The following is a 25,118-nucleotide window of genomic DNA, read 5'->3' as shown; positions in this document are numbered from 1 at the left end:
AAACTAAATAAACAAATATTAATTCAATATTTTTTTGAAAAAATTTGTACATGATAAAAAGAAAACTATAAAAATAACACTATATTCAAACATACATGAATAAAACAAACATAGATTAAAATTATCTACCTATAGCTTAAAATATAAAAGAATTTTATTTAAGGTAAATTGCACAATAACCATTAATTAATTAATTTTTTTTTATTATTATTGATTTTATAATATACCTAGTAATTTCTGTTTTATATCATAATCTAATGAATTGAATGTAGTAGGCCAAAGGTTAGGTTAGGTCTATGAATTTTCGACCACACATTGTTTTTACATACTTTACTAATGCATCTAATGCCCTGTGTTGTCTTTTATTTTTACATAACTCTGTATTGAACCATGTATTTCTGTTTGTATCTAACCAAAGTATCACAATTTTTTGTAAACCGACTTAAAAGCCAGAACCTTAAACTCTCTATAATTTTGATTCGTTGAGCCTACCATAGCTTTTGTATCCAAACAGTTATTTATTATTTTGTTGAAGTTGAAGTTGTAACGGCTTTTGTAATTTTTGGACAATCCACCCACACTAAACTACCATATTGGAACACTGGCTGCTATAGAGCTAAATATATATATATCGAGTAATATATATACAGGAAAAATATTTTTTTTTAGTTTATAAAATGTATGAAGTGAAGTATGTAACGTCATTAGGTACTATATTATTAATATGTAAATTCCACCTTAAGTTACTATCAAATGTTATACCTACCTAGATATCTGGTAGACTGAACCCTTGAAATTTGTTTCACACAGTCAGAGACATTTTTACAACAATGTGATGTTAGTTCCTCAAAAGGAATAACCAAATTTTAAATACTGAAGGTTATAAAATAGGTTTTTTTAATTCAAAAATAATTTCTTTGAGTTAAAAAGATTTACTACTCAAATATTGCTTAAATATTGCTTAAATTATATAGAAAGCCATGGACTATCTGTAAATATTAGACAAGTTAGTGTCATCTGCATATTATGTTATAATTTTAACCTCTATATTTATTTTGCATATACAGTTAATGTATAAAATGAAAAATAAAGGACCAAGAACAATAGCTTATGGAATTAAACATGTGATTTTCCTTTTTTGACCTAATGTTTTGTTTATTTTAACTAATTGTTGACTATCTGTTGGATAATTCTTAAGCCAATTTAAACTAGTTGTTTTGATGCCAAAACTAGATATTTATTCTTCGTGATTTAAACTAACATGATTTTTGAACTAATAGTTAAATAAATTGCTTTACCAGCAATAAAAACTGGTAAAGTGGTAAGTATGTGTAGCGTTGAGTAGTTCATTAGGTGTTAAAACTGTTTAGAAAATATAGTCACTGCAATCGATGTGTTAATGTTCAATTTGAATTCAATAATAAAATATAGAAAATGGTTCTGAGTCGTTAAATTAGTAGGCATATTTTTATAATATTATTGTGATTATTTAATCCCATATGTGTAAATATGAGTATTTTATATATAAATAAAATATTTTTTCTGTATCCTAATTTAAATATCATAACATTGGTGAGGCCCTGAATTTATGGGGGCCCCTAGGCTGCAGCCCACTCAGGCCTCCCTGGCCCTGTACTGTATTATGTTTGCAGTGTCAAATACCTATATAAACAAATATAATAGTATACAACTATATAAGTTAAATTAGTTTATAAATTATAAATGTAATGGCCCTATAATTATAACTGCACTGGTTCGTGGAAAACCTGTGGGCGCTATACAAGCACACACACCACCTCTTCTTAAAATTAAATAACCATACAGAATTCCAGTGATGAATTTCAATATTTCCATGATTTATTTATTTTTTTATCGTTCTAAATAGCACATACAATGTTACTATATTTTGGCACTTTAATTTTATTATATAAAGGTACATTGTACATTTCAAACCCACTTGTCTTATAGCCTACTTTTTGAAAGTGAATATTTAAAAAAAGGGGAGGCAGGTAAGGGTAACTACTAACCGTTCTGGTTTAGGTGTACACTAGGTAGGTATACATACCTACCCACAGTGGCGTGCCCAAGGGGGGAGGTTAGGGGTTATATCCCCCCATTGGCTTTTTTTTGTTAACTTCAACTTATTAGAATTACTGTAGACATATATAAACATTTATATATGGATATGGATATTACTTTTAAATATAATAGTTAAGTTTAATGTTTGCATTTCTATTAAATAAATAATCAATGTAATTATTATTGTTTTATGTTATAAAATATTGAATCACCTGAAGCTAGAGTAAAATAGTAAAATTAGTTAATCCAAAAAACGATTCAATTCGATTTTTAAATTTTTAATATAAGAATTATTTTTCTTTTGTATATTAATTATTTTAATAAAGGTTATAAATGTTTTTAGTTTAATGTTGTCATTTTATTTAAACAATAGTGTATAGTGTGTGGCTATTTAAATTAATTCTAATTGTAGAATGATACTCAATATGCATGAATGTATATAATGTACATATGTTTAGCAATTTTTGTGTTTGGATAACCATGATTAATTTAAATGTACTTTTACTAAAAAATGTATAACATTCCCCCCCCCCCCCCCATTGAAATTTTCTGGGCATGCCACTGCCTACCCACTTAGTGAGTGATAAAACCCACCACTGCCTATAGACTATAGACTACAGCTGTTCGCTGTGCAGTTGGTTTCATCACTATCAAGGATAATAGTCTATAAATTTAAATTAAATGATAAATTACTTCATACAAATGTGTCAAAAGCAAAAGGAACCCTAGAATGTCAGTAGAAATATGTTAATTATTAATTAAATATGGAAAAAAATTAATATATATTAGGTATTTCAGTTTTCACATTATTCACTTTTTAGTTTTTACGTTATATAGTATTATTTTTTTTCAAATTATTAAATAAATATATTAAGCTATTGAAAAATCCACCGCGGAACGGTTTGGTAAGGTTGTAGCAATAAATTCAATTTTTTACCCGTTTATAACGCGAAAGATAAGAATATAAGTAGCAGGGGCGTATGATGTGGTAGCCGTTAAATAAGAAACTATTGCCGCCGCTTGCAACGACACCGCCGCCGACGTCAAATCGAAGAAAAGCGACGTTATTCATGTGTCCCTGATACAACTGAGTTCGATTCGACTTCATTTCGACGTAATTTTAACCGTGAAACCGATCGCAAACCATCATCGATCGCGTCCAGCACATAAAGTGACGATACTGTGATTCTTAAGTGCGTACTTTTTATTTTAAATTAATTTTCGAACCATTTAAGGACATACAACATACATTAAAAAAAAATTAACTTTTGGATTAGATAATAAATATCAAGTACATCCATTAAGTACCATCAATAATATATATCGTTATCTTACATTAAGATCGCTTTTTTTTTTAAATATAATATGTTCTTAATTATCTATCGAAAAACATCACCGCCCTCCGATATTAAAACATTTAAAACTATTGTTATTTTATAAAGACTTGTTTGTTAGTTATTTTATTTTTTACAACAAATGACAATATTTACGAAACGCCTTTCAAACTCAAATCACTATACAATAGGTATAAACCACAATACTTTAAATAATTTAATCAAGAAATGTATAATAACAGTAGTCACATTAAATCACAAATTCACAATGTTGTAATTCATACGGAAAACAAACTAAGTTTTCCGAAACTTGAAATTAAAGAGAAATAAAAATTTATACTTTACCATCAAATTTAATTGATTGAAGGATTCAAAATTTGGAAAATCTGATATCTGTTAGGACGATTTCCATTTAATAAAACACAAAATTTCGAAAATTTCAAATTTTCAAAATCCAAAATTTTACGATTTAGAAAATCCACGTTTTTAAATTTCAAAAATGTAGGTAATAAATTAACTACTTAAAAACTTTATGATTTGATATGTGGGCCGTTCCCGGTGGTACTGCAATACCGGGTCAACCCGCGGTGGAGCAGGAGCAAGCCCCAAAATCTCCACCAAATTTGAAAAAATTAGTTTAACATTTGAACCTTTCGATGAAAGGTGTATCAGATGTTAAGCTGATAAGAACAGATACTACACTTTGATCTTAGCCGATAGGCCGAGAAGCGATGCTCTACAAACATCACTGAGGTATCTTAAAGACAAACGCAATTCTAAGACGATTGCAGTTTCAAATTTGAGCGTGTTCGGTAGAGCGAAAATTTCGATTTTCGAAAAATCGCGTTTTGAAAAACGGCCGTACACGTCACTAATTTAATGTTTTAAACTTCATTAATTGAAGATTTTTCTATTTAAATAGATGATTTTAAGAATTAATTGTAGACGATGCCATCAGAGAAATGGTACAGCTCAATAGCGCCATCTACCGTCAGTGAGAAACGGACGAATATACGAAATATTATGTTCCAAAAAATACGTATTTCATTGTCTGTTTGTACACAAGTATATTTTTTCATTCGTTTTATAGCTGTTAAATACATACAAGTTTCAAAAAACCGTTAGAACACAACACGATTCACTACCATAGCGATTGAATTAAAACAAAATATGTGTTTCGGAATACGAAAATTCGACGACGGCGGCCGCCGATAGCCACCACCGCGCACCGTCGCGTCGTTGGAATACTACCTACGTGTCCGAGTCTGTTGTAGCGGTGACGATCGTGTACAAACAACGCCATCTCGTTGTCGTACGATCGTCCTAAATATGTACAATATTCCTAATAAGTAAAAACAAGTAAGAAATACATTTTTTTTTAACATAATTGTTTAAATTATATAATAATACGAATGAAATTTTATATCTTGAAATTCTAAGTGGTTGTAACTCATTCAATCTGTATTTAACCATTGACGGGCACACAGCCTTTTGTCTATACCAGCGATTCCCAACCTTTTTAGTTGTGCAGTCCACTTCACTAATATCATAGAACAATATATAGGTATAAAAAGGTACACGATATAAACACCCACAAATTAGCTGCAACACGATTGCGCAATTTTTCCTTTTTTGACCCGACTAATTACACCACGATTGCGCTCCGATCCCTTTTTACCTGTTAAAATCACAACACGATTGCGCACCAAATTATATGTGTATATTATAGTATATACTATAAGTACTATGTATAACAATTTATGTACAAAATAAAATACAAATTGTTTTTTTTCCTAAATTGCATTTATGCTAAATGTTTAGGTTATTACGTAGTACCTATACCTATCTACTAGATGACATAGGTAGTCAAGTCAATTCCATTCAGCATACTTATAACTATTGTTACATCGTTATTAACAAGCAGACTAGCTGAGCAATTTTTATTAGTACAACGGTATCGGATACTACCACATTTTTTCAACACATTGAATTCCCTATATTTATGTCCATCGACTAAAATGAAGCCGTGCATTTTTCTGTTTTGAATTTTTTTTGAATTTTCAGATCCATTTTAACGGCACACGTTGACTTTATACTTTATACACACAACTACGTTCACTTTATACACGATACAAATAACATGTAATTTAGAAAAAAAAACAATTTGTATTTTATACATTGTTATACTTTGTACATAAATTGTTATATTACATATAATTTGGTGCGCAATCGTGTTGTGATTTTAACAGGTAAAAACTAAAAAGGGATCGGAGCGCAATCGTGTTGAAAATTTTTTGCGCAATCGTGGTGTAATTAGTCGGGCCAAAAAAGGAAAAAAATGCGCAATCGTGTTGCACCGCACAAATAAGAAGAAAATATATAGACGAGTATAAAGTCATATAAAAATCTATATTTTGATTCCAATTAAAATATAATTATATAATAATATATGTATTTTTATTATTTGTTTTGGTTTATGCTGGTGCAAAGTGCAAATAAATTCCACCGTTTGTGACCTTTTTAAACCTTTTTGTAAATTAAAAGCACAGGTATTTTTTGACTTGCTGAAAAAAAGGTAAATTCCACACGTTCGATTTTTCAGGTAAAAAAAGTATTGATGGAATTTAAAATCACCCATTTCAGGGTGTAACATTCGTAGTAATACAACAAATTGATTGAATCATATTATCAACTGCTTCCGCGTTTCCGTCGCCGTCGATGTACTACCATGAGTGAACAGTGACTACAAATGTAAGTAACGTTTTGTGTTTGCATCCTTGCGATCCACCTATAAACTTAATAAAATTAATAAATTTAAAAGGTTCCTGTTTTGCTAGGTCAAACTGTCTAGAGTACACAAAATTGTCAGCTATACATATATATTTATATCAATATAAATCATCGGTCTTTAGAAACGTTTGTGATGGAGAATACACTAAACTAAATGCAGTCAAATTACGACTCACTATTCGACGCCAAGTGACTAAATCGTATAGCTACATCGCGATGACGAGTTAGGTACCTACCTAATATTATAAAGATTAAATTTGAAGTGATTGTTTTCAAAATAATGTAATTTTTATTTTTTATGAAATGCTCTTTAACCAAGAAGTTACAGTGTTGTACGTTTTCTTATGCTATTGTACTACTTACCTATCATAATGATTCATTGTAATAAGGGCCTGTTTTATTGTTTACTCATTGGCCATAGTTCAGCTCGAAATAAAATGTATTGACTTTATTAATTTTGATTAAGTACCTACTGGATACTAGCATACTTCATGTTTTTTGGAATAATCCACAACAATTTACATTTTTTTTTTTTTACTGTTAAATCAAGTGCGGTAGAGTGGTTGACTAATCATTCTAAATAGATTAAATAACGTATGCAATTCATTTCGAATGTTTATTACTATGATTTATGCCAACAATTTATTTCACTTCATGCACTAAACAAAGTGTATGTACCCACATCACGGAACGACGCTGATTTTATGTATCGGTGGCGCGCTCTTGAACCCAAACTATTCGCTCACAAACTGAATATTTTTCGGAAAATCAACGTTTTTATTGTGTCACGGATTCTGTGCATGTCAGATATTAATATATTATCCATTAGGTATATTAGATTTGTCATAAACATTTTATGAAATTCGATATTGAAATAAATATTTCTAATATAATGATTTTAATTATTATTTATTATGACGTAATTTTAAAAAATAACTACAATTGAAACTGGATACAATATTTAATAATTTATAATCACTTAAAATTTTAATTTTGTTCTAATTAAAATGCAATAATATTTGAAATAAATTACTGTAAACTTTTATAAACACATTGTTTACTTTTTTAAACACATAATTATATGTTTTAAAAATTATATTAAATGCAGTTATTAAATTAAATAATTATTTATTTTTATTATTTAATTTGACATATATAAATATAATTATTATTACAATATATTGGATATTGGTACTCCATAAAATACATATATTTAGAACTTATTGATATTGACCTATTAACTAAAAATTGCTGTTAAGCAATCTGCTTATCTGCAATATCTATCGTAATGTTAATTATTTATCACCCATATATTATAGGAATATGATGTAATCATTTATAACAATTAATAAATTTATATCATGAATAATGGGTAGCGGCCGATGCTAATGGTGAATTGCTAAAAATAATTGTGGGTAAACACCTTCTAGATCTTAAGAGTCAATGATATAACTTTAACTTTAAATCAAAAAAATTAACTCTCGCTTTGCTTAAAAATAAAATACAATATAGCCTTTAAAACCAAAATAGTCAAAATATGCAGTATGCACTAAAAATGTTGAATAGGTATTTGATCCCAAATTCCCAAATGTTGTGAATTTTATTTTTTTATTTACAAATTATAACAAAATTAACCATACAAAATAAGCAAATACATGAAGTTCCTAGCTCTACATTCAAAATTTCAGAGTATATAATTATCAATTAGCAAAATATAAATATTTAACTAAAGCCAAATAATTATATTATTATAATTATAAATGTATAAAAAGTTATTTTTATTTATATCAATAACATTATTAAATAAATAAAAAAAAGTCAAATTACAATAATTAAATATGTAACAATTAAAATTAAAGTATTAAATTAGGTATTATTTAAAAAATTTTTACACATTATTGGTCATATTGTATGCATATATATAATTATTAATACACTGGTTATATGTTATTATTTATTATTCATAGTAATAAATATATTTTAGATTCTAAACAGCAATGAATGTATTGATTTTATTAAACAAAAAATTTAAAATAAAAATATACATAAATTAATTTATTTCAAGATAGCATGTAGTTTATACTGAAACATGTACATTTAAAAAAGTATCACCCTGTACAAAGTATATACATTATACTTATACATATCTAGGGTGTAAAGCATAAATCAATTGATTTCACGATAATATCCACAAAATATTATGTTATTTTTATTCAATGTACATTATAATATTAACAATTTTATTTTTATATAATACGAATATGGACAATACAGTATGATCAACTGTGTTAAAAATTTTAAATTAATTAACATATAACCTGTGAATTAATAATTATATATATATATATATATATGTATACAATATGACCAATGTTTAAAATTTTTGAATAATACTCTAAATTTTATTTTTTTTATAATTATTTTTTATATATTTGACCAATAATGTGTAAAAAATTTTTAAATACCTAATTTAATACTTTAATTTTTATATATTTAATTATTGTAGTTCGACCTTTTTTTCTGTGGATTATTTTTACCATGGCTTTTTTTCCCTGGATTTTTTTCCCGTGGCTTTTTTTCCTGACTACCGTTAAGTTTGTAACCTACCTATTGTTTGTACTGTTAGTAGTGAATGTAGACTTGCAATGCAGGTACAGTAGGTACATACATAATATACGATACAGAATATAAATAACGATTATTATATATCAATTATCAATGATGAAATCATGAAATTAGCCATAAATTGGAGTTATCGACTTATTTACGAATTAATCTGTCTATATGTTAATAAACATTAAGTTTCCATGATACAACAATAAGTTCCTGAATAACCTGCATGCTGCATATATTATAAATAATTCTATATTCTACATTATTTATACATATGAATGAAACTATGTAATAATAATAAAACTATATTTTCTATTTATATTAACTTCTTATTTGTTTAATAAAATTAAAAATTGTCTTTTCGATCGCCGCGCTCAAAAAGTGTAACTTGAATAGTTGAATTATAATATCATACAAAAATAAATAATTATAGTTACATAATAGGTACATAGCTAGTAGATAGTAGATACACAATTTCTATGCAATAGCTTCACCTCGGCAGACCCCGAATGCCGCTCATCGGCTCATCTAATTTTTATTTCCGCACTAACAACTTAAAAATATTTTAATTTATTTTATCTACGATTGCAATTTGCAATGTAATAGAAAGAAAACAATTCATATATCAATAGGTACCTAATCAATGTGGTTAATATGAAGATTTGATTAAAAAAATATTCAAAATAATATGTTTAAAAGTAGCATGGGCAATGGAGAGGAAGACAATTTAAGGGGATAAAGAAAGAATATGATGTATTAGATCACGGAGTCTCACAATTTTTATTAGTTGTATGTTAGCAAAATAAAAATGTAGTCTCGGTGTTATTGTTATTCAACATTACTTAAATTATCGATCATACTCATGTGCCTAGTTAGCTCAGTCGGTAGAGCATTAGGCTTTTAACCTAATGGTCCAGGGTTCGAGCCCCTGACTGGGCGAAATATTTTTTTTCATTTTTTTACTCTATTTTATAATTAATATTTACATTTAAATTCAAATTTATATATAAATAGTTAACATATGTTTTAAATACTATTGATAATTCGCGTCATGTGATAGTAAAAAACAAAATATTAAATTAATTTTAAGTCTTTAAATTTTTCTTTAAAGAACTGATATTATTGTTAGTTAATATATATTAGCCTTCACCTGCTTTCACACAGAGGAAAAGGTAATAGCAAATTTTAATATTTGCATCTGGTATCAATGGTATCCATTCTCCAGTACTTATAAGAGACAAGAGTAGAGAATGTCGATTGATACAGGTCTTTAACGGTCTTTTTCAATTTTTAATATAATTATTACAGGACTATTACAGGAGTCATATTTATATTTAACCCTCCCTTTTTTATATTTATATTCTACCCCTTTTACGTTATTACAGTCAATAAGAAATAATTTAAGTTATAAAAAATTATAATACATAATATACAAATAATACTTTTAAACTATAATAATAAAATAACTAAAATCGTTATTTTTGTTTAAACATCTAATTTTGTCCAAATTTAATCTCAAAATATCCATAAAAAAAATATGTGGTTATATATTTTGGATTTTTTCATTACAGTTTAAACTACTAATGAAAAATCTTGGTTTCATTAACTATATAGTTACATAAAAATTTAATATTTAATACATTTTTAATTACAAAATAATTTTCAAATTTTCATATTTTGATAAATTAATTCGTTCAACTTCTTAAATAAATACTTACTATGAATATTTTATTCAACTTTTTAATTACATTAACAACAACTTAAGAATTGAGAAGAACCTATTGGCTATATATAGTATATTTTTTGATCAAGTAAAAAATTATTTACTAATAATAATTTTGAAAGAAAAAATAGCTTTATCTATCACTCACCCCACCCCCCTTCCATACTTTTCAATACATCATTGATTTAACATGTAAATATTAACAATTTTAGTTTGCAAATTATTTAATTTCATGTGTTATCAGCTTATTTTTGCCAAATCATTTAGATACTAATCTAATAATTGTAATTTGGTATTTATTTGTTTGATTTTTATTTTAATCATATTGATCTTCGATGATATTTTACATTAAATTTTAATAAATATTTATTTTGACATGTGTAAATGTGTTAATTAAAAAAGTGTACATGCAGTAATTTTAAATCCCTTAAGTTATAAAAAAAGTGATATTTCACATTTTCCTTTGTTATTTTTAAGAAAAAGATGATTTACTCATGAACAATCAAATTCAATATACCTATAATTAAGTCAGAACAACCAATTCAACATGTTGAATATTGTATTTAACAAAATGACACACCATTTGCGAATACTATAGGGATACATACTATAAAGGTAAGTAAATAAAATAATTTTAATTTAATTTTTACAACTTTTCTAGATTAACATAATTGTTAATCTATAATTTATTATTCTTGTAATAAAATTTAAATTTTCTTATTAAATTATTACATCATGTATAAGTTAGAAGTTTTACCAAATTCAATTATAAAAAAAAGGTTTTATTTATATTATATACTTATAATAAGGTACCTATTAATAATAGGTTTCTACAAGATTCCTTTTCCCATTGAAATTATACTGAAGTTAAATATTCGAAGCCATTTTATATTAAACATTTGGATAAGAACAATTATTTGATTACCAGCTATTAAGTAAAAAATATGTTAAGAGTTATTTATGAATAATAAGGGAGTAATAAACAATAATAATGGGTTTCTTGATATAAATCGTAGACCCAAACTTTTTCAATGGATTTCTTACTAGTACATAGGCGCCCACAGGGGGGGGGCAAGCTGGGGCATTTGCCCCCCTGGCTTTTTCAAAATATTTTTTTTAATTGAATGTTTTAAGATAAATTACTTTATACTATACAACAAATTGAAAGTGGTTATAAAAATAGTAGGATACCATTAGAAACATTAAAAACATTAGATTAGATTTAATTGATCTAATTAATGATAGCAAATATTATGAAGAAATTGTTGATCGTTTCGGAAGAGATGTGAGACGATTACAATTTCTTTTTGAGAATTATTAATAAGCATTTAAAGTTCAAATTTTGACAAAATCGATTTAATAATATGTTTAAACTACAATGAAATAAATAACATTGTTATTCTTCATTTCTTCGTTTGAAAATCGAATTTAATTAAAATTTTAACTTAAAACTTAACTCGTAGGTATAAAAAGATGTTAAGGGGATCGGTGGTGGTGTATATTTAAGGAGTTAGGTATAGGGCCTATACTATAGGCAATATTTAAAGTGCGTGCACGAGTTATTTGTGACTGTGTGCGTAGTAAATGATTATTAGTATGTGTACGGGTCTCTGCCCTACACCAGGTACTACCCACTCTACATCTTATCTGCTAATTGACAAATAACTATAACAACGCTGTATAGTAATATACGGTAATAATAATTACGTAAATACCCGCATACGCTGTCTTCTACGTCATTCTATATTATTATTGTTCGACGTCCATACTACACACGTCTTCTTAGCTTTGCTGCAAAAACTTTCACAATTTAATTTTTAATAATTTAAAAATGTAAAATACGAACAACTCATAAAGAACCTAGTATTAAATTTTCAAGTTTTTTTGGTCATCCAAAATTTTTTTACCAACACTTCAAAAAAATCGAAAATTTCAATGGTCTATAAATAACTCAAAAAAAGTCGAAAATTTTTGAAAATTAAACTGTATATAGATATCACTAACATTAACATTTGGTGAAAATTTCAAGTATTTACAGTGCTTAGGTTTTGAATTACAACCATACAAAAAAATCGGTTTGGACGAAAACTGGTTTTGCGTAAAAATTTTTCTGTTTTTCTGTCACTTTTTTTTTCATTTTTCTCGATTTTTTTGAAAACTATTCGAAAATGTTTACTTTTGACCTCTATAATGCACCAAGGATATTCACTTTTACATCGGAAACCACCCCCAAAGTTTGAAATCGAAGCATTATTTCGACTAGTTATGCTGTACACAGACACACACAAAAAAAAAAACACGTCATTGTAAAATCAATACATTCATCACTTCGTTCAGAATCTAAAATATAGTTAAATAAAAAAGTGCATAATAATCTTACTATTTTACACTAGCGAAAAAATACATATACTGATATACCAAGTCCAAGTGTAGTGACGACGTGAGACGAAGCTCAAATGAACAATATTTCATATTTTCATGTTATATTATTATATTATATTTCATTCATACCAAATTTATTATCAATATACGCAAGATATTAAATATCTTATTATAAATTGTACCATTGTAATACCTAGAATAGTATATAATTACGACTTATAATCTATCTATTGCAGACCGCGGCATGCAATAGGTGAAGGAACGGTAGTGGCGGAGGAAATCTTCCGCACGCGGCACGCGCGGTACAAGTCACTGCCGTTCTGTCACGCGCATGAACGATCCAGAACGTGTGTTTTTTTTACTAAAACTATGTATTTTTATTCCATCATATTGATCGATGTCGTAATGCGATAATACTTTTTATAACTGATTTGAATTCGTTATAATGTCTACTTGAGATCGGTCAGTTCACATTTTATGATTTCTGATTTATATTCCGAATAATCAACGTTTGAAAATGCCGATATTTCAGAATATTCAAATCAAATTTTTAGTTGTTAGGGGGGGGGGGAATAAACTGACCGATCTCAAATAGACATAATAACAAATTCAAATCAGTCTAAAACAGTATTATCGCATTACTACATCGATCAGTATGATGGAATAAAAATTTGTTGTTTTGGCTAAAATAACTGTCCGCCATCGATCCCCTTAATACATTTCATAAAACAGAATAATCTGAAATTTTTTTGTGAAACTTCAGATTCATATAAAGTCATTGTGACTTACGCTCGAAAATTTTTCATACTACACTTATAACTTATTAGGAATCTAATATCATATTTTTTCATCATTGTAAAATCAATAGCTTGGCTTACAGTCTAATAACCACGGACTAAACTATCTTAGTCCGTGATAATAACTAATTATCATGTAAGGAAAAAAAAATGATGGATAAAAAAGATTAAGTTCGTCATATCATTATATCAATACTACAATCTATTATTACAAGTTAATAACAAAACAAGTGTAAATATTTAAATAAAAATTTTTTAAGAACAAAAAAAATTATCAAAAAATTTTCCGCCCGGACAGGGGCTCGAACCCTGGACCCTTAGGTTAAAAGCCTAATGCTCTACCGACTGAGCTATCTGGGCTACGAAAATTATACGATAATTTAGGTAAAATTCAGTACAGGATCAAATGTTTAAAATTTTTACAGTTCAGTTTAAAAAAAAAAATGTACTGCCGTACTGGTTAATGATTTTGATACCAAATCTATAAACCAGAGATTAAAGGTTAAGGAAAATGCCATCAATTACAACAATATACATATTTTATTTTATACATTTTAAGCAAAGCTATGTGTTTTTCTTATTTTCCAATTGTGTCAGTGTACATATTGTATGATTTTCTAAATGCTCAAATTTTCAGTTTTGGAGGTAGTTTCTACATTCTCGTCGCATAGACGATCAAGTTCGAAAGTACATAATCAAACATTTTTTTTCACAAGTGATTTAATTTGAAACTGACGAAATTTGGTAAAATCGTGAAAATTATGTAAAATTATTTGGTATAAAAAAAAATTACTAAATGTTCATTTATACTGGCCTAAAATTTATTATATTGATACAAAGTTCCACATAAATTATTTTTTGCTAAAATTTAATTTCCAAATATTTGTGAATTTGGTTTATTTTAAACTTCAAATTTTTAATGAATATACCAAATTATATAAATAATAAACATATAATTCCTAATTGTCCTGATAAATAACAACTTATAAGAATCTTTTATTTAATTGTCAAGCTTTTTAACCCAAAGAACATTATTTAACAATATTAAAAATGTATGAAATGTTAGGTCAGGCTTAACAAAAAATGCAAAAATAATATATTGAAAATAGGTACCTCTTAACCTCTAGGTAAAAAATCTAGTGTAAAATAGGTGTCTAATGTGTCATTGATTAGGTTTAGTTCATATAGTAATGCTTTATTCAAATTTGAATTCAATAATTAATCCATAGTACTTTAACGAAAAATAATCCTGATGACTGATGACTGATGAGCAATGAAGGTCTGTTAGCCTAGGTACATTATAATCTATCACAGTATATTTGTACCCTAAAAAATAAAAAAAACATTTATATTATAATTTAGGTAATATAACAGTTTAATGTTTTTATTAATAATATAAATTGAATAAAGTTCACAGTAATAAAATTCAAACACATGTGTATCTAGAGTTCATTTTAAGAATGTATTTGAGATACCTAGAGCCCAGATGCAGATGATGGTCTACAACACTATAAAGCTTAACTTTAGATTCTCTTGTTTGCTTTCATAAGGCAGACCGGCATTTAAATATATGAGTTTTCTTTTTTAATCTAACTAAATAATTTATCACCGTACTTTTTTTGTCAATTCTCTATATTTTTGTTCTACACTACGCTATACAACCAGCTAATTTCAATTTGTATATCGAAAGATTCAACGTTTGGTGCAGAAGCAAAAATAATAGCAATGCCTAAAGTCACTAAGCAGCAATTGTTAACCAGTCTTCTCTTCTTCTCCAAGAAATCAAGCGGTATTACTTTCACAAACAAAAGAAAAATTAGTGAACTACAAATAATAAAATTAAAAAACTAAAAATGGTCGTTGTTTTGTTAGAAGGTACATAATTATTACATTAATTCGTGTTCATATATACAGTAGAAACCGTTTATAATGACGTTCAAGTGACCAAAGAAAATAGGTAGGTAATAATAATAATAATAATAATCGGTTGTCATTATAACCAAAATGACGAAAAAAACAATTGTAACTTCAATACATATTATTATTATTATTTATTTATGCAATGTACAATATAGAAAAAAGTAAAAATAAAAACATATAATTATGTACATATCGTACATACATATTTAAATTAATTAGTTCAATTATTATTTAAATAAATCTGTTATTTTATATTAAACTTTGTTAGTATAAAAATCAAGCTCTATTTTTTTTCTAGTTCTTCAAAATATATCTTTGGACTTACGTTATTCAGAGCCATGTAATTTGCTAACATTTTTGCTGCATCAAACACTGCATTAATAAAAAAATCTCCATCGGGAGTATCAGCTTCTTCACTATTATCGTCTTCTTCAGGTTTTTCGGGTTGGTTAATCAATGAAGAAATAAGTTCTTGATCACTTAATGGTTCTTAAGTTAGCACATGTATATATATATATGTATGTATATCAATACATAAAATGCTTTAAAACATTTCCCAGTACTTCATAGTTCATATTTCATATGAATGGTAAAAATACTATAATACATTTTCAGAAAACATTCAGAAATAAATTCTTTATTCAAAATCCATGAATAATAAATCCAATAATCTAATACAAATTTAGCTAAAAATATAACAATTATATAAATATAAGAAATATGTTTACAATTTAATTCTATTATTAGTGATTTTATAAATAATAATCACGTCTTTTGAGAAAATGTATCACTTAAAATAAAAATGATTTCATCAATCAATATGATATTTATTGGAATTTATTATTTTAAAATAAAAATGTTTAAAAACAGGAAGCAAAAAATCGCCTGGACAGAAACTCGAATCCCGGAAACTTAGGTTAAAAACTATTACTCTAGCGACTATTGAGTTATCTGAGCTCATCTGAAAGATTTTTGATAATTTAGGTAATGTTCAGTTACACAATATTTACCACTGATTTCAGAACAGATTATTTTTAAATTAATTAAAAGAAGATTAAATTTAAATCTTATATATATATATAAAATCAGCCTACTTATGTTATGCTCACAAGACTTGGTGAACTGCTAATAATAGTAGGTATGGAATTTTTCCTTTGCCAACCATAGTCAAGTAAGTAGTAACTATAGCAACATAATTATTATCAGTAAAACATAACATTTAAATTTTGAAATTGTTTGTTTTTTCAATTCAGGATTATTTATTTCGGCAATCTTTATTCTAAGTGATAGTACTTAATTCATTGATCATCTGCAGTAATGCTTTGCTCACGTTTGACTATAGACCACAGTTCTCGAATAGCAATCATAGAACTTCGAAGTAAATCAAGGCGAAAATTAACTTGTTGGAGTAATAGAGTCAAAGAAGAATCGTTATTAGATCAGCGCAATAAACAGTTCCCACAATTAATGAGTTGTTTTTGAAATCGGTACCTACTTCAATGCAACATTTTACTGAGAACAAAAATAACTTAGCGTGATTTGTACACAGAAGAATAATACACCGGAACTCTTTCCAGAACAAAATATAGCATTTAATAGCACTATGCTGCAAAGTGTGACCAATCAATATTATCAATCTGATGAATAGTACTTTTTGGACACACTAGATGCAACTGAAAAAACGTTCTTAATTTTCTTGATCCTGAATAAATCCGACCAAACAGATATATTGGATTATTGCTCTTCTTCTTGTTGTTGCCACATTAATAAATAGAGAGAAAATAGCACATAACCTGACGAGTCGCGAAAATTATATTATTAATTATATTATAGAATATTTAAACAATATAATATAGATTTATGTACATTTCTAAAGAATTGTGTTGTCATGATAATATAAGTGTTTACTATTTTAATCATATAAAATAAAATATTAATAATAGCTAAACAAACAGCAATCGTTCAATACACGATGCAAATTGCATTCATTTTATTACTGTCTTTTAAAGTAGCATTATCTGAATCTAAATCTATCAAGCATACACACAAAGGACTTATAACCAATAGAGAAATGTATAAAGTCGAAGATTATCCATACGTAATGTCTGTAAAAGTATTAATACCTAATAAAAAGATGGAGACTTGTACAGGCTCATTATTATCAGAATTGCTTGTATTGACTGCTGCTCACTGTATTTACGGTAAAGACAAAAGGGATTTAAAAGTAAATAAACCTATGCAATAGGTATTTAATGTAAAAACTACATTTAACATATTATATTTACTTTTAAAATACGTTTAAATACGCTGTTACTAAATTGTCAATGTTTATGCAGGTATATCAAGGCTCGTGGATAAAAAATCGTGATTCACGAAACGTAGTTAAGCTATTCGTACATGAAAGCTATAACCCTGTATCTGAAGTTATAATTGGAGATATAAGTGTATTGAAAGTATGCGTATTTTTATTTTATATTAATATTATACTACCTAAAAACTTTAAGATTCGTTTGTATCTATTTAGCCTATAACGTCTTAAAAGATTTCACTCAATTAAATTGCCTACCTCACATAATACAGTTATATATTTATAGTAACAATTAACCACATTGTAAATTGTCATACTTTAATATATGTATTATAGTTTATGTGTATTTATAATATGTTTAATATTATTATTACTATATTTTTATTTAGATAGAAAAACCATACCCTCATATTAAGGAATATATAAGGATAGGCGGCACGCCTATCGACTTCGCCAATAACAAAATTCTGAAGTGTACAGTTTTTGGGTTTGGTATTATTAATGCTGAAAATACTTTAGGTAATGAAGGATTTATGAATGAAATTATGGTTAAACATGGTAGAAAAGCTTGTGAAGGATATGACAGGTAATGATCATCATGTGTAATCTATACAAGATTTATAGCATTTATTACCTGTTCAAATAGTGTTCAAATAATAGATACATGGCAACAATACTTGTGTGTAGTACCAAACAAGCGAAAAACATATGAAGGAGACAGCGGGGGTCCAATGATTTGCAACGGCTGGCAATATGGATTATGTAGTTTTTCAATAAATCTCAAAGGAGAAGACATGCAGACTATCCACGTGTTCATAGACTATTATAGAAAATGGATCAATGATATTATAGAACTGGTACAAAGCACAAGCTCATCCATAATGTCAAAGCAAAAAAGAATGAAAAAGTATAAAGCAAACCAAAAAAGTACTGCGAAATCGATAATACCGAATCATATTATAACATTGTGTATGATTTTAGGAATATTATGGTATAATGGGTATTATGTATTGTATTTCATTTTTTTTTTTGTTTTTAAATTCCCTTTGATTTTATTATTTAAACGGCCTGCGATCCAAAGGTCTTCATAAATATGTTTAATAATTATACATATTACATACCTATACTAAACATATTGATGAAGTCGCACTTCCAATGAAGTGGTTTGCGTTTCCTTAATCTAAATTCTTAAGCTTAGTCGTATGGTAATTCGTCTACTGACTTTGGAGTTGTCTAATAATTAGACGGATGAATAGCCAATGTATTGACATGGTAATCTAGTCTCACCTTTTGTTTACAAGCCAACATTTATTAGATTTCGTCTGCTATTGTAGGCAGGGCTTGAAACCGAAAAAAAATTTTCCGTTTTCGATTTCGGTTTCGGATAACGGTATATATTTTTTCCGATTTCGATTTCGGTTTTGGATAACGGTATATATTTTTTCCGATTTTGATTTCGGTTTTGGATAACGGTATATATTTTTTCCGATTTCGATTTCGGTTTCGGATAACGGTATATATTTTTTCCGATTTCGATTTCGGTTTTGGATAACGGTATATATTTTTTCCGATTTTGATTTCGGTTTTGGATAACGGTATTTATTTTTTCCGATTTCGTTTTTGTTTTCGAATACCGGTATTTATTTTTTTCCGATTTCGTTTTTGTTTTCGAATACCGGTATTTTTTTTTTCGATTTTGGGTTCATTTTCGTTTCCCGTGGTCCCCGCTGGTTGAAAATATTAAACTATTTCACCTTGCGGTAATGCGGTTAGCGGGGGAGCAACACACACCCAAAGAGACTTCTTCATTTAATGAGGTGGCCACTAAAACTTCAACACTAAATTATATTAATAGTTAATACTATAATTCTATAGTGGACAGTCAGAAAAATCTTACTCTAATGGGCGTCCATTGGACTTAACTATGTGTCCATTTGGACACAAATAACATCCTTAAATAATGGCGACACAAAGCGTGCAGTCCTAAATTTGAAGTGTGCACATGAATCTGAGATGTGTACTAACTACTAGTAAAATATAAGTTACATCTTACATAACAACACAGCAATTTGAAAAGTAAAATAAAATATTTTACTAGTAACTACTGAAAAATTGGGCGAGACCATTTTCGACCAAAAACGTACCCTTCCCTTTTCGGCCGATTCACTTTTCGACCAAATTTAAAAAACATCGATTCCCTTTTCGACCAAAACAAAAAGTTTTGTAATATGATATGTAAAATAAAGAAAATAATATACAATATAATAATATACTTTAGAGTTTAGTTTATACACTACAATACGTACAACGATCAGTCTATTAGGTACATACTACATAATATACTGATATAACTATATATTATGGTAGTAACCATCACAGTCGACGATCACCGATCAAATGATTAATGACAACAATTATATATATATAGGTTTTAATAATTTTCAATATGTACCTATAACATAAAATATAATACCTATATTAAACTTTTTGTATTGTATAATTTTGTTGTTGTATTTTTTTAAAAATATTATACGCATTATGACATATTAACATAACATAGAAATAATGCTAATATACAGGTATTCTATTTTACAAAAATTATATTATTATTATATTTTACATATCATATTACAAAACTTTTTGTTTTGGTCGAAAAGGGAATCGATGTTTTTTAAATTTGGTCGAAAAGTGAATCGGCCGAAAAGGGAAGGGTACGATTTTAGTCGAAAAGGGAATTGGCGTTTTTTTTAAATTTGGTCGAAAAGTGAATCGGCCGAAAAGGGAAGGGTACAATTTTGGTCGAAAGGGGAATAGACTTTTTTTAAATTTGGTCGAAAAGTGAATCGGCCGAAAAGGGAAGGGTACGTTTTTGGTCGAAAACGGCTATGCCCGAAAAATTATACAGGGAATATAATGTATATATTCTCATTACAATGGTCGAATAACAATAATACGTTTTTGTAAAATTATTATTATGTCATGGCGTATTGGCGTCATTATATTCCACCGGGTACCGGCGGTAAAGAAAACAATAAACCCGCCACCGCTGCAGTGTGTGGTGTCATGGGGACCTTAACAACTTGGAGTTTGGACCAGACCAAATATAGTAATATACTAATAATATTACCATTGATTTTATAATAGATTTATTATTGTAAGAAGTACAAGTTGTAAGAATAACAACTGTGCTCAGTAATATTGGGCAGTATGTTATACAAATGTGTACAAGTTATATTGATATAGAATTTATGATAAAACTTACAGACTAAAATATTCGTGAAAAATTACAAATCAATTTATTTTTAATTCCGAGATAATATTATTAAAAATTTATAAATTATACACCTGTCACCATAAAATATGATCTAACCTATTTTACATCCTGTTTATTTATAAAATAAATTACCAAAGTACTTACATCAAAGTTATACCTAAACAGTTATAGTTATATATACAATTTAATTAGGCATACGTTACAACATTTTACATTTACATACTATTATGTCATATAAGTTATTAGTTATTACCACGAATTAAGATATATATCTTAATTCGTGGTTATTACTTATTCCTTATAATGAATAGAATATAATACTGTTTATAGAGTATTATATATAAATATTATTATAGTCTAGACTTTAGAGTGCATTTGCAATCTAATTACCCGCATCTCACGACTCCTATATTTATACTTTATTTCCTTCGGACGACCCAACACTCCTCAGTTGACCGTAATTATAACAGCATAGCTATTTAAGTTTAAATGTGATATGTTCATTTTAAATTGTTTTCCGTTTTGGATAACGGTATTTATTTTTTCCGTTTTCGTTTTTGGATTCAAATATCGGTATTTATTTTTTCCGATTTCGTTTTTTGCTTTCAAATATCGGTATTTATTTTTTCCGATTTCGTTTTTGCTCTCGAATATCGGTATTTTTTTTTTCAATTTCGTTTTCGGTTTTGAATATCGGTATTTAGTTATTAGGATTTCGATTTCGGTTTTGAATACCGTTATTGATTTTTTTTGTTTTTGATTTCGGTTTTGATATCAATTTCGTTTTTTAACGGTTTTAAACGGTATTCAAAAACGGTATCAAATACCGGTTTCAAGCCCTGATTGTAGGTTTAAGTCACCGCCTTATTAGGATCATATCACAGCGAATTACGTTGTTTCTTTTGAACCAGTAGGCTTACCAGCAGGTAATGGTTCAAAAAGCTTATGTCTTTATATCGATGTTAGACTTACTGGCACAATCTCACAAATGATTATTAATGTTCAAATTGTTTTTATAATATAGTAGACATTTTTTACTCGAAGTGAGATCGGACTAATCAATAAAGTTTTCTCCTTTTTTCAAAAAGTTTGGCATTTTTGCGTATTGTAGCGTTTATTTTTTTTTCTTGGAAGTTCTAAAAACAGTTTTATAATTACACGTTTACACACAGGTATAAAATTGTTTAATATCAAAAATATCTGCAGTAGTAACATTTTTCAAAATATGCTTTGGCTGACTTCATGAATAAGTTAGAGCTTGATCTATCCATCAATACTAATTGGTAGAATAGTTGATATTATAACTAATTAACTTAAAGTCCTCCGATCAATGGTTCCATTGTCGCATTTACGCTCGTTTTTCTCATTAACTTTTGAGTCCCTCCTTCCATATCTGCAGAGTATCTGACCTGCACAAACAACAATTTTTGTTATCTCTTTACAGATTTGGTTATCGTGAAAATGTAAGCAATTTAATTCACCACATCATGACCCTTTCTAACGTACCCTCTCCGTTCTTATAATATAATTTAGATACTTGGTTCCGTTATAGTCAATAAACGATGGCGGCGCCGCGGAAGCAATGCGAAAGCAGTTCCCGCAGCGTCGTCGGTTAAAAATGAAAAAAAAAGAAGATACTTGTTTCCTTATACATGTTAATCAATGTAAAATTAGTAGGTACTATTACGAAGAAGACGTATTTCCTTCGCTGTATAAAAACGTCGTATAATTTAGCAATTATTAAAAATGAACAAGGCCGTCCGTGTATTAGTTGTTTACTCAAATTATACATTTTATAAAAATAAACATATTTATGTAGGTGTTAAATTATGTACCAATCGTGGTTTTTTTTCAAAGTTGTGCCATAATGAAAGCTTTACAGTTATTTTTTTATATAAGTTAATATATGAGCACGAAAAACAACGCAATTTATCTCGAAAAATTATTTCAGATTTAGCAAAGAAAAAAGTAGATGACCAATAGATATTTATAGACCATTAAAAATTATGGCCGTAGCCATTTTCCTCCAAAAACGAGATACCCATTTTCCTTCAGTGTCTATTTGACTCAAAAAAATAAAAAAATTTCTTGACCATTTTCCACCAATAAATAATAAATAAAATAGTTAATATACCTAAACAATTTATGTCAGATAGGTATTATGTAATCTAATACAAAGCAAATGATAAAATAATCGGTCTAAAAAAATAGTTTATACATAGCAAAAAAAGAAAAGAAAAATAGATTATAATATTATACTTTTTGTAATTACTCTGAAAACTAGCGTTTTCCGATAGCTGATATAGATAGTCGATATCACTATATCAGAAGGTAAATATTATCAACCGTTAAGCGAAAAATGTGCCATACTGTATCTTTATGATACGCAACGTAATCCAATAGCCCTGCTAAAATATTAAAGGAAAATAGACAAAATTTAAGTGAAAATAATGTGGCATTATTGTGGCGGAAAATGGTCAGTGGAGGAAAACGGCATCTCGTTCTATTCTCTATTGTAGATATAATATCTTCTCTACATCATACTCAATATTTAATTTTTAACCTATATAAATATAATCATGATTTTTATTTGGGATTTGGTGACTTGGTGTACTTGGGCAGAGACGTATTCAGAAATTTTGCGCCCGGGTGCCAATGTTCTTCCGCCTAACCCCCGCCAAAAATTTTTTTTTGACTTTTTTAACTTACCGAGCGCATTGGAGCTTACTTTCCGGTGACAACCCGTTATCGTTATCCTTTTTAGAACAAAAGTTAGAAAAAAAAGCAGATTTACAATTTTAAACATTATGTTATCTTTATAAATTAGTCACATTTACATATTTAATATAAAATAGGTTTAGTTATTGTTATTATCAACAATAATTACAAAACAATAAATATTTAAAATTCACATTTTTTTTTCGAGCTTTAAAGGAACTAAACTCATTGATATATAATCATAGTCTAAACCTTTTGTAATATCTGATTCGATGTTTAATATGGCGATACTGTTTAGCCGTTCATCAGTCATCCTCGACCGCAAATAACTTTTAATTCGTTTTAGTGCACTAAACGATCGCTCTGAAGAGCAGTTAGACACAGGGCAACATAGATACATTCTTAGAGCAATATTTACGTACGGGTATATGTCTTCAAGTCCTTAATTTTTAAGTGTTACACACATTATCTATAATTGATTTAGGTAATCGCTCCTTAGGTAAGGTAAGTAAATAGCTACGAAAATGTATACATTCGTTTGAAAATGATAAATCCAGATCCGTTGAATAGTGTTTTCTTAACCGTTCAGCTTTTTCTCTAACTTCACTAATGCTTAATTCGGTTATATTAAAGAATGTGTTGCCATATTATTGATAAAAATTTTAATTTTTTAATTATTATATTATTGATAGAAAAAAAACTAATTTATATTATTTTTCATTAACAGAAGATGGGTTATGTAAAAATCTAATGCCGCCCGGGGCGATCGCCCCCTCTAGCCCCCCCTAAATACGTCACTGTACTTGGGTCAGTAGGTAGTAGGTGAGTACGAGTAAGTATATTTGATTTTTTATTAACAGTTTAAAGTCGAACCGTTAAAATGCAAATTAAAAAAAAAAAAAAAAAAATTCGAACCTCTTATACTTATCGTATGTAGATATCACTAATTCCATTTTTGTACATAATATGTATCAATATAATGTATCAATGTCTCAATGAATAATTAAACATATATATTATATCATAAAATAAATATGAATTTTATTTAAATCAATAAATTTGTACGGCTACATACCATAACCATACAACAGTGGCGTATTTTGGTTTTTGTCATGAGGGGGGGATATGACTTTTTATGATAATTACTAACTTGAGAAAGGCTACGCCCCCCCCCCCCCAA

The 25,118-nt window shown here is 27.8% G+C and overlaps 1 long non-coding RNA gene, 3 other non-coding genes and 1 pseudogene across 4 annotated transcripts; 2 read left to right on the top strand and 3 right to left on the bottom strand.

Annotated features, from left to right (window-relative positions):
• Nucleotides 1–3,952: 3,952 nt before the first annotated feature.
• On the bottom strand, nucleotides 3,953–4,146 carry LOC149060529 (U2 spliceosomal RNA). Its single transcript, XR_016190056.1, has one exon. It is a non-coding gene; the product is annotated as a U2 spliceosomal RNA (small nuclear RNA).
• Nucleotides 4,147–5,803: 1,657 nt separating this feature from the next.
• Nucleotides 5,804–6,686, bottom strand: LOC149060528 (uncharacterized). Its single transcript, XR_016189453.1, has 2 exons — nucleotides 6,567–6,686; nucleotides 5,804–6,201 (listed from the first exon to the last, which is right to left on the bottom strand). It is a non-coding gene; the product is annotated as an uncharacterized LOC149060528 (long non-coding RNA).
• A 2,996-nt stretch (nucleotides 6,687–9,682) lies between these two features.
• TRNAK-UUU (transfer RNA lysine (anticodon UUU)) lies at nucleotides 9,683–9,755 on the top strand. Its single transcript has one exon. It is a non-coding gene; the product is annotated as a tRNA-Lys (tRNA).
• A 4,250-nt stretch (nucleotides 9,756–14,005) lies between these two features.
• On the bottom strand, nucleotides 14,006–14,078 carry TRNAK-UUU (transfer RNA lysine (anticodon UUU)). Its single transcript has one exon. It is a non-coding gene; the product is annotated as a tRNA-Lys (tRNA).
• A 2,877-nt stretch (nucleotides 14,079–16,955) lies between these two features.
• On the top strand, nucleotides 16,956–19,894 carry LOC107163889 (chymase-like; annotated as a pseudogene).
• Nucleotides 19,895–25,118: the final 5,224 nt, after the last annotated feature.

The sequence above is a fragment of the Diuraphis noxia genome, unplaced genomic scaffold, assembly GCF_037042655.1.
Source record: "Diuraphis noxia isolate RWA-SAM2 unplaced genomic scaffold, SU_Dnox_SAM2 contig0001, whole genome shotgun sequence".
Classification (NCBI taxonomy): Eukaryota; Metazoa; Arthropoda; class Insecta; order Hemiptera; family Aphididae; genus Diuraphis; species Diuraphis noxia.
Note: the sequence above shows the minus strand (reverse complement) of the source record. Positions and strands in the feature narration are given on the sequence as shown.